Raw genomic sequence first — 11,379 nt, 5'->3', positions numbered from 1 at the left:
ATCCTCAGCAAGGAGGTTTTTGCAGGCAATTAGGAAAGGGCACATAGCAGGACATTATCCGCCCATATCTGAACTTGGGATTTCCATTGTAGTTTGGCTTTGCCTATCAAAAAGCCCTTGCTTTATCTCCATCTCTGACATACAAACTCTCAGTCACAGAAAGGTTAAGAATGAGCCCAAGCCTCAGAGCCAGAAATAAAACTCATTAGTTCTTTGTCCACAGGGAGCCCTTTGCTTCCGTCTCATCCGATCTGCCGTACAAGCACCACTGTCAAAGGCATCTCAAAGGAGGAGATCAATTTTATAGTGGTTTTACTCTTTGAAAGCATGAACAGGCTCTCCATTAGGAGCTATAATTTATCTGTCTGTGACCACTGACTGCAGGTCTATGAAATGCATCTAAATGGATTGCACGGAGCCAGAAAACTCAACCCAAGTATGTATAGCACACATATAACAAAGCTCTGCAAGGCTGAAAGTGCAGAATATCAGCAAGTGCTCTGGTTTCTGGATTGATTTGGGAGGTAGGTAGGCTTAGCTGAGGGCTGTGGTTTCTAAATTGGACATGGTTACCTAAAACTATTGGAAATTTGAATTGCATGTCAGATGTCTGGAATAAATGGACTCAAGAGACATAAGAAAAAACATGTGGCCCAGTATTTTTCTCTTTTTTTTAATGTCTTTTGGAAACTGTTTAAATCTCATCTGGGACTTGTATAGTTTCTTTGTTTAGTAATTCAGAATTGAAATTCTTTAAAAAGCTTTGCTAATCAAAAGGTAAAAACTTGATTGTTGCACACAGAGCCCTTCATCCTGAAAGATGCCTGTACAATTTCCAAAAACATACTCTCCTTTCCAGAAAAGTAAATGATCCTTTGCAAACTAGGCAGTGCAGTTATTTTATTTACCTCAAGTAGACCAAATTTAAATTCCAAGTTGGGCCCTCATGGCCTGACCCTGTTTCTAACTGCCAAGAGCTGTTGTAGATGGGCTGTTCCCCCCAGCTTCCTGGTGTAAGGCAGACTTTGGGCTGCACATCTTTAGGAAGACTGTGCAATAAAATGATGGAGATTTCAAACCATTAATTTACTGTGCACTGCAGTCACCTCTGGGGTGAACTGCATTGCCTTGCCATGTCAAGGGCTGTAATGTTCCCGTGACACTGAAAGGGACACAAGAAAACACCTTTCTGTAGGCAGAGTGGCCTAACCTGAACCAAGGAGGCAGAACTTGGGATGAAATGCTTCCCATCAAGGTGTGGCTTTGGTTCATAAAAAAGGAAAGGGAATTTTTCAGCCTTACCACATCTTGGAGATGGCACATAGCTTTCTGTGCTCACCTTGAGGTCTCCAGTCTCTGTTTTTCTCAACCTTCATTGTTTGCTTGGTCAACCAAAAATCAACCTACTCTTCTGCCTCTTTTCCCACATTCTTTACCTGGTGGATCTTCCCACTTCTGTTGTTCTCTAGGAAGTTCCCCGAACAACACAGATGTTTTTTGAAGCTTTTCTACTTCTTATTTCTTATAGCATGCCTAAGCTGGACAAGCGATATTCTCTTTCCTTTTTCACCTGATAAAGATGCAAATGCTCAGGCCTAGAAAATGCTGGGAATGACATAAGGGCATAAAATATCACTTTTTGTTCTAGGATACCTCATCCTCTCCAGGATTTTGAATACAATGAAAAATGGCAGACAATCTGTGTAGGAGTCCAGGCAAAACTTGCAGCTCCTTTCAGCAAAAACCTAAAGTAGCTATTTCATCTGAAGTCATGTTTTCTAAAAGCCCTAAACTACACCAGCTAAAACAGAGTTAATGGCAACATATAAATGTAATTGGAAAGAATTACTGCTGTTTTATTTGCTGCTTTTGCGGACATTCAGGAATCTCCATGCAGGCTCTGTTTTGGATATATGGATATTGTGGTGTGTGCAGTCTTGGCAGGGTTAAACTGCAGGGGATAAGAAAGGACACAAGCTCTTGGAAGGATTTGACACCCTTCTCTTTCCCACTCCCAGCATTCAGGTGTGCCAAGACATTATGGCTTCTTTTAGATCCATATAATTAAATAAGTGATGAGGATTTTCTCACCAGTATAAAACTAAATTATTTGTTGCTTAAAATAGAGCTGTACCCTCTCCAGGTCGTCAGCTGGTGTCAATCAGCCTGTTCTGGGACAATTCTTAGGAATAACTTTGGAATAACTTAGGAATATCAGGACAGCACGGTGCAACCCCAGCACCAGAATTGGGAAGGGAGCATTAGAGTGACCAGAAGTGAAGCAATTCTTGAAATTTTTTTTTTTTTTTTTTTTTTTTTTTTTTTTTTTTTTTTTTTTTTTGGAGGTGTTTTAGTGTTCGGGCAGGAATTCTCACTCGGGGGGGCAGCTTGTGGAGATGTGGAGGACACAGAGAGTTGCTGAGGGGGAAGCCCACGCAGTTTTTCTCCCGGTTTAACAGGCAGCCCGGGTTCATAGTTGCCAAATTTCGCGAGCACAGTAGATTTACGAGCCGCAGGAGCGCACCGGGCTCCGGCTGCGGAGCTGCGCGGCCGCGGAGCCGGGACCGCGGCGAGGCAGGAGCCGCTGCCCCTCGCTGAGCTGCCGAAACCCAGTATAAATGGGGGGAAAACAACTATAAAAAGGGGGAAAAGCAAAGAGGAACAAAAGGGAAGGGGGGGATTTCGGTCTCATCCCCTTAGTCCGCATTTTTAAGGCGATGAGATTACGCTGGTCCCTGAGCATCGTGGGGCTTGCAGCGGCAACACCTGGGCTGGGAAAGGAGAGTCGGGAAAGGAAAACTCTGGGGAGGGGGAATAAAGAGGCAGACGAAAAATATCGGGCGAGAAATCCTATAAGGTTACGAAAAAGAGAAACTTGTCCACAGGGTGTCACTCTTGACCCACATTTGGGCCAGCACCCGGCCTGGTCTGTGGCCCCAGGAAATTGGGGATTTTTAGTTCCCCAGGAAGTCTCCAGAACGGCAAAAGTCTCAAAAAAAGGCAGACTGGCACCTCGGGGTGTGCTGGCCTGGACGGTCACCTGCCTGGCTGCTCCTGACCCTGCTAGCCCACCTGGCTGCCTTCCTTGCCCGTGTTGCACCTTGCCTGTCCCTGTCCACAGGGCAGAATTTAAAATGTGTCTTCCTTAGGCCAGGCTCACAGCCCACCATGGAAAAGGGGATGAAGAGTGGAAGTAACCACTCTTCCCCACAGCCAAACGCCTTCTCACCATTCTTGCACAAATTCCTGCCATTCCCTTTCAATGTTTCAGAAGTGTTTTAGCTCCACATGAAATTCCCCTATCATCCCATGTTAGTCTGCTCCTTCCCTGCAGGAAACCTCTTGTTTCTCAGGCACTTCCTCATGGAAGATGCTGCATTACAGCTTTATGGTGAGCCTCAAACCAGAATAAATCAAGTTCTGATAATCCTTTGCTTTTGGTAGCTGTAACTGAGCAGAGATTAAAGAGGTTCTTAGGTTAAGGAGAAGTCCTGAGTTCCCACCTTGTTTTCTGCATTGAGCTGTAGGTTTCTGCAGCCATGAGGGCAAAGCTGAGGGCTGCCTGAAAGCAGGGAGAGCCCTGACCTTTGGTGGGATGTGGTGCAGATGCCAGGCAAGGCAGGACTGCCTACCTGCATTGCCTGTGCCAGCTGAAGGGCCAGTTGGTGTGTTAGCCTTCCCAGGACAGGCACAGGGAACTGCAGTCATCCAGCAGGCGTGGAGGGGCTGCAGGCTGACATGGATGCTGGGGTCAGCAGCACTGCAGCCAAAGTACAGGCTGCAACTTTTACAAAGCATCAGCAGAGCATGAATTATGGTGTGTCCTCCTGGCAAGGTTCCTGGAGCAGAGGACACACCAGCAAGAGTGCTATCTCCTCTTCTAAGGCTGGTTGGGACAGGATTTGTGTGTAGTGTGTACAGCACATAATTCATCAGGCTATCACTTACAGAGCATGAGCTCAGCACTGCAGCACTCTCAGACATTGTGAAATATTCTGCTGGGGGCCCAGCAGTTTACTGGGAGCATTGCACAAGATACATCCCAAAAGGGATGCTGTCCTCCTCTTGCACGACTCAACTCTCTGTAGGGAGGTGTGCCCCTGAAAAGCCCACATCCATTAATCCTACCTGACTGTGCTCCCTTGTTCATGCAGTGACTTCACTGTTCTGCCCCAGGACGCTATTTGTAAGTGTACTCAGTAATATTTTAAACACTTCTCCATTTACTTTCAGGCTATCCTGAATGTGTCTACCCTGAGCTTTTATGGAAACACCTGCAATATGTAAACACAAATGTATAAATCTCTGTAATGCGATGAAACGGCTTCATGAAGCTGCACAAGAATGCAGCCATATGACTGCAAAACTTCATTTATAAGTATCTAAATATAGATCATAGCAAGCAGCAAACCCAGCCTTCAATTTTAAAAGCGAGGGCATAGGGGAGAGCGCAGAGTCAGCACTTCTTAAATAAGAAGTTCTTCTTGTACTAATTCATTTACGGCGGCATCTTTCTTTGACACAGCAAATTTGCATCACCGAATCCTGATCACAGAGACATAAAGATTTTTATGGGAGTCGGAAATAGCCTCCATGCAGGCACTGCTGTGGAAGCACTGCACCACCACCGACCTCTGAGCCCAGACAAGGGCACGCTGCAGTTTTTGCACCAAGTGCTGTGCAGGCTCTGCTCCTCCGGGTGCTTTCATCACATCCAATTTCCATTCCCTGCTTCCAGTTCATTCAAGTTATTATTTCCCAGCACCAAGGGCTGTGATTGCCCATGATCCCATGCACAGAATGTGCAGGCTGAGCAGAGAATGCTGGACACATCCTCTGTTCCACACCTGCAGCTCAACTGTTTAGGATGGTGGGGATGTCATAGTCTGGATGATATTCCTTCATCAGGAACTATAGGGACAAGGGGGAATGGCTTCTAACTGAAAGAGGGAAAGTTTAGGTGAGATGTTAGGAAGAAATTCTTCCCTGTGAGGGTGGTGAGGCCCTGGCACATGTAGCCCACAAAAGTGGGTGTGTGGATGACACATCCCTGGAAGTGTACAAGGCCAGGCTAGTTCAGGCTTGGAGCAACCTGTTCTCATGGAAAGTTTCCCCCCTAGGAGATCTTTAAGGTCCCTTCCAATACAAACCATGTGAGGATCCTATGATTCTATATCTCACACATCATTGTGTGGCTGTCTATTGCCGTTATCTGGGCTACCATTAGGCATGAAATTTTCTCAAATCATGCTTCTAGCCTTGCTGTTTCCATAGAAATAGATTTTAAATTTAGAAAAAGTTAACTGTCCTTTGAAAAATCACTGAAAACTCTGCAGAGAGACAGAGTTCCCCTGGTCAAACAGTGGGGCAGTTTTGCAGGACTCAATGATTCTCCATGTTTGCACAAGGAATAACCTCACAAACCCACCTGCCAGGGTTTGAGCTGAGAGCAGTGTGAGGCACTAAGACTTTGAGAGCCAAAACTCTAATAACCTGAAATTAGCTTTGTTCTGGGTTTACAGGAACCACTTCCCAAACCGTGAGGATTGTGTCCAACTCACAGCCAAGACTGGATCCAGCTGCAGGGAACAGGAGATGTTTGGGGAAATGACTCCCTCCCCCTGGACATCTACCCCAGTGCAGGAATGGTGGTGAGAAAAGCTTTAAACAGACCTAACAGGGAAGCACTTTTCTAACCTGAATCCTCACCTGGGAAAGCATTGCTGTTTAGGAATGGGATTTAGGTCTTATAGCATCAACAGGACCTAAGCAGATGCTTGAATGAATCCCTAAATCTAAATCACCACAGAGACTGCTCTGCAAATTCCTAAACATTTTCCACTGGAATAATCAGAAGATCACACATTTTCTAAATATTGCATAAGTTGGCTAGTTGCTTGAATTTAAAATTTTGGGGCAAGGATCTGTGTCATTATCAACAAAATCTGAAATTATTATAGAACATTTTTCACACTCTCTTTCTTACTCACTGATTTCCTATTTAATAAACATAAAGAACATTAACTGGTATTTGTTTTCAGCCAAATGTTGAAGCACTGAGTTTTTCTTACAGAAGAAAAATCAAGTCACAACTGTTTATGTTGGATGGGAGATACAATGGAACACTGTGATGTTCTCAGATCAGGACATCCAGCTGAAGCTGCTGGACTTTGGCACATTGGTGTGATTCCAGAACACAGTGCTGCATTTTGATTACCCCATCAGATTTTTCCATGTAAATTTGAGATTTTCATGTAGAAAGTTCCTCTTTTTTTTTTTTTTTTTCAATTAAAAAACCCCAAACACACAGAAATCTGGTCTACACATCATGTACTAGGCTGAAGAGCCAGTACATGACCAAAGAACACCCACCACAACCATTCCACATTTTATCTATTAAAAATACATCTGTATTAGCAGAAGTTTTCTGTGTCCATGCCTGTGCTCCCTAGTACTGCCTAATGTGTTTAAGAGCACTTTCTGCCATGGTGTTTGGCCAAAATCCTAGCAGGACAACAACAACTGCTCCACTCACAGAGTCATGGATCAGCCAAGAAGCAAAGGTGCCATCAGATGGGAGGAGATGACAGAGGTCTGCCAAGAACTGGCCAGGCAACAAAAGTAGAGGGCAAAGCAGCTCTTCCTCCCAAAGTGTGTGAGCAGAGGTTGTTACACCCCCTGAAATCCAGCAGTGGAGGAGGCTGCAGCTACTTCATGCTCCAAAACCCAGCTTCTTGCAGCCACCCAGCACATAGAAGCAACACATTAATTATAAATACATATATATCTCCAAGAATGACCTGGCAACTGTAAAAAAAGTACCTGCATTATGATACTTTACTACTGCTTTTGTTGGACTCACTCTGCAGTTACAAAGTGGTTGCTAAGGAAAACCAATCTCTTGGTTTTGCCACGAGCAATTTAACTCAGGTTACCAACACGATGGTTACATAGGGCCAAGGTTAACACTGGCACCCAACCATATTATCCATCTCTCAGTTGTGGCTCCCCAATAATGAATGCTCTGCCTCACATTACATATCCACAAGCTCAGGGAACAAACAGTACCAGAAATCCAACTGTGCTATAGGAAGGAAAACCCCAGGAGCAGACACCTTGTGTGAGTTGTGGTCCCTTTCATGGGATTCCTGGTTTTGATAAAAAGAAAGAGCTGGCTCTCCTCTTACTCCATGGGGGAGGTTTGTGGATGAGTAAATTTGCCACCCATAGGTTTTGTGTACACCTTGCTTTTCTCACCCCTCAGATTTGGTTTTCTTGTGGCTGCTCAACACCTGACTGCAGCACTGCAACAGTCTTGGGCATCATAAAATCTGGAGCAAGAATCCAGGATTTAATAGTACACAGGGGGATCTCCTTGCCATGTGATTGTGTTCAGTGCTCTCTGCCATTTGGCTCACCCATCTCTGATACACAGAAAACACACACTGTGGTTATTTACAACACTGGAAATGGTGGGGCAGATCATGGGTCACTTGCTCCTCATCTGAGGCACAAAAAACACAGGCAAAAGCTCTTTAGTGTTCACATCTGTCCCACTGCTGTGTGTTAAAAGCACTGTCAGTAAACCATATTTAACACTGTGCTGTTTTCTCAAAGCTGGAGAAAAACAATTACAGGGAATTTGGAACATTTAGACCACATCTAAAACAAGGTAAGAAAAAATGGCAGGAGAATCTGCCATTTCCATTCTTTCCCAGCATGTTTGGCCTAGGGATTCCCACCTCCTCCCACTGGGGAAATCACCATGAATTTCCAGTCATGAGGCAAGCACAAAGAGGTGACTATAGGAGTATAGGAGTTCCAGTGCCAGTGGTGGTTACCAGGGAATTGGTTTAGACTGATGAGAAACAGAGATAAATCTGTGGTCCCTGTCAACCCAGAACACATGAATATGGTTTTTTTTCAGGATTTTCTTCCATCCTGCTCAGGGACATGGGAATAGGAGCAATATTTGCATTTTATTGCCTACTCTGGGTTACAAAAGAACAACTAAGGACTTCAAAATTGCAGGCTACTTCTTAAAATTGCAGCCTGCATGATGCCAGTGTTAGGAATAGTTGTTCATTGTCCTTGCCTGGAAAAGTGGTCACATTCCTTTGCCTCTTCCTGCTTTCCTCATGCCCGGGAGGTGCTAACACTTGTTGGGATAGGGATACTTACCCAAAAAACTCAGCAAGGCTGGATCCCAGTGGGAAACAATGGTCAAATGCTGGTGGTGGGTCATCCACACTGTCTTACCCTAGAAGGAGCAACAAGAGTCTACACACCTGCAAGTGAACCTTAGCCAGCTCCAGAAGAACCTTCTTGGCCCTCAATAACAAAGCAAGGCTCATAAGCCTAAATTAGAGCCATCAACCAGACATTTAGGCTTCAGATCATTAAGAAGTGCTAATGGCAGCCTGCAGGCATCCTCTACCCAAACCTCTTTCATATCCTACCTTGATGCTGGTGTGAATGATGGTTCCACAATCTCACCTGTCTTTGCCACCTGTAACAACACTTTCACAAGCATGATCAAAAGTTAAAAACTAGTTCTGGACTCTTTTGTTTCAAGTCTGAAAAAAAACCAAAATGAAAGGGATCTTCAGTATTAAAATAACAATTTGTTTGCTACAGCTGAGGCAGCTTCTGGCCATTGCTGCCTTCTCTGATGTCACAGAGATGTCCCATGCTCTGAGGAAGCAGAGAGCACCTACCCCAAAGCCACCCCACAACCATGAGAATGCACCAAAGCTCTGCTCCTCCATTTCATGTTAAAATTACAGATTTAGCTGTATCATAATTTACCACACTTGATTCCTCAGCATCCAATCTTTTCCTTATTTTCAATATTCCCACATTTTTCATTTTCTTTCCCCATCACATATACATTGGATGCTGTACAAACAAGTGTAGATTTAAAGTGTCCCTGTAACATTTTAATTATTCTGTGACTTAATAATAAAAAGAGCACTGAATAGAAAGGCTAGAGTTCAATTTCTGGGCTCTATTGCCACTTGCAAGCTGCACTCTCTCACATCTCCTTCCTTGAAATACAGCCACCCATTGAGCTTTATGCTGCCTCTGGAGCAATAAAACTGCACTGGAAGAATTTAAATCGTTCTACACCAATGCAGAGATCTTTAAAAAAGAAATCTAAAAATGTAAAAAGTGAAGGTCAAAGCAAAACTCTGGATTTTAGCAAGTAGGTAAATTCTCCAAGAAAATTTTCCTTTGCTTTCAGAAGTGAAAAGGGCACCCTTTTTTTTTTTTTTTTTTTTTTAATGGGGATTTTTATTTTAAAAGGCCCCAGCAATGTAAAACTTGTAGAATGAGAATTAAAGAAAAACAAAAATCTACCTTATGTGAAAATCTCCATCATACTGATGCAATTTAGGCTGCAGGAGCCTCTAACCTGGACTCTGCTCCTGGGTTTGTGTTCGTGTGGGATGTGTGGGCAGATCTTAAGAGCATTAATGTGGCTGATGTGCAGCAGGACGTGACTCCCTGCTCCAAACCAAGGGGAACAACATCAGGTCTGAGCATCCTGCCTGGTGCAGGATGGTCATTGTTTGAAAAGTGTCACAGTGCAATGAGCAGGCCAGGGAGGGGACATTGCCATGTCCTGCTGCCTGTGGCTTGGCATTTCTCTGCCAGGTGCTTGTTTTTCTCCATGTTTTCTTTGTCTGCCTTGGATTGAGTGTCCCTGGAGGAGAGCTCACTTCTGCGCAGTGCAAAGCACCGCAGAGGCCTGGCTGCACCTGGCTTTCTCGGAGGGAAATTAAGCAATTGCAAATTGTTACTCGTATTTTTTGGCAATTTCAGTGCCAAAGTTCTGTTTTTCTTCAAAGCTAAAGGTCAATGATTAATTGAAAACTTGTATTTTCCCCAAAATTATGGACTAGGGAAATAATACAGAGGCAGTGAGCCCAATTCCACTCTGCTTTATACCTTTGTAAAGCTGAAATAGCTCACTCTGTTTGCACCAAGTCTCTGCCTTCTGATTTCTTCCACCCTGTTCCAGGGCTGTTCTGGGGGCTGCAGATGCACCATTGACTTTTTATAGATCCAGGTCCTCCCACGACCCATGTATACATTGCCTTCCTACTTGGACCAGCTAAGCTGGATGCCAGCACTCCACAGCCCATCTTATCTGGGGTTCAAAAGTCCTTTCAGTGCAGGGGTTGATGATGTACATGGTGACAGATGATGTGATTCTTGGGGATGTCCTGTGCAGGGCCAGGACTTGGACTGGATGATCTTTGTGGGCACCTTCCAAATCAGGATATTTGGTGATTTCATTCATGAGATATTGTGCTGATTTAAACCTTCCTGGATGAAGGTGTTGAACCTGTAAGAGATCACAAGAATTTTAGTAGAATACAGATTTTACAATCCATTATGGACATTGCTGTGTTTTTATTATTAATGCATCTTGAAAAATAAGTTGTTTAGCTAAGCTTACTAATTCCTTGAAACTCAAATCATTTAAGCTGTCTAACCTTGTTCAGGATAATTATTTCTATCCATTATCCATCATGTTAAAAATGACAGCTCTGGGACAAGGAAGCTTTTCAAGCAAATGTTTTAAGACAGTGTTTTAGGTTGCCGGCACTAGCAAATGTTAATTTAATTAGATAAACAATGACTCAGAGTAGCTGTGCAACACTAGAAAGATGGGAGGTAATGGGGGAAGGAATTTGGCAGCTCAAAGGTCAAAGCAGATTTTTTGGAACCAAGAATCTGTCCCTCAAGTAAGTACCTTGCCTGAATTCAACAGGATGGAAGGGACTGGTATCTTTTTACTTTTACAGCTCCAGACAGCATTTGTGTGGGCTTGCTGAATGTGGTTCTGCCAGGGCATGTGGTCCACACTACCTGTGCAAAGCATCCTCCAGGCCTGTCTGCCAGCCTTGGTGACATGATCATATTGTCCTCCAAGAGCATCCTTTCCCCTGGGTTTGGTCAGTCCTGAAAGTGTGGGTCCAGGCTGAGCACTGCATTGTCACATCTGATAGTCCTCTACTGCACTGAATCAAGCCCTTGCAATAGTAAGGCTCAAAAGTGACCTCCAGGTCTGGGAATCTCCTGATAATTCCTGTGACATGGCCATCCTTAATCTGTAAAGCAAGACAGCTAAATACTACTAATACTTAATGTATCGATATTGTGTGACTCTTCTTGCAGTGCACAATAACATTTTGGAAATCAAAGCACCAAAAGGAAGATTTTGTCCTGAGGACTTGTTGCACTAAAGATCACAAATCAAATACCTGGGTTTAAGCTTACCCTAGGAGAAGGGGCTAGAACTGAGATCCTCATTTTTGCTGAGAAAGCAAGTGACTTGCTGATGTGAGGGGTTCCTGGTGTCCCATACTG

The sequence above is a fragment of the Lonchura striata genome, chromosome 9 (genome assembly GCF_046129695.1).
Source record: "Lonchura striata isolate bLonStr1 chromosome 9, bLonStr1.mat, whole genome shotgun sequence".
Taxonomy (NCBI): domain Eukaryota; kingdom Metazoa; phylum Chordata; class Aves; order Passeriformes; family Estrildidae; genus Lonchura; species Lonchura striata.
This window is presented reverse-complemented; position numbering follows the sequence as displayed.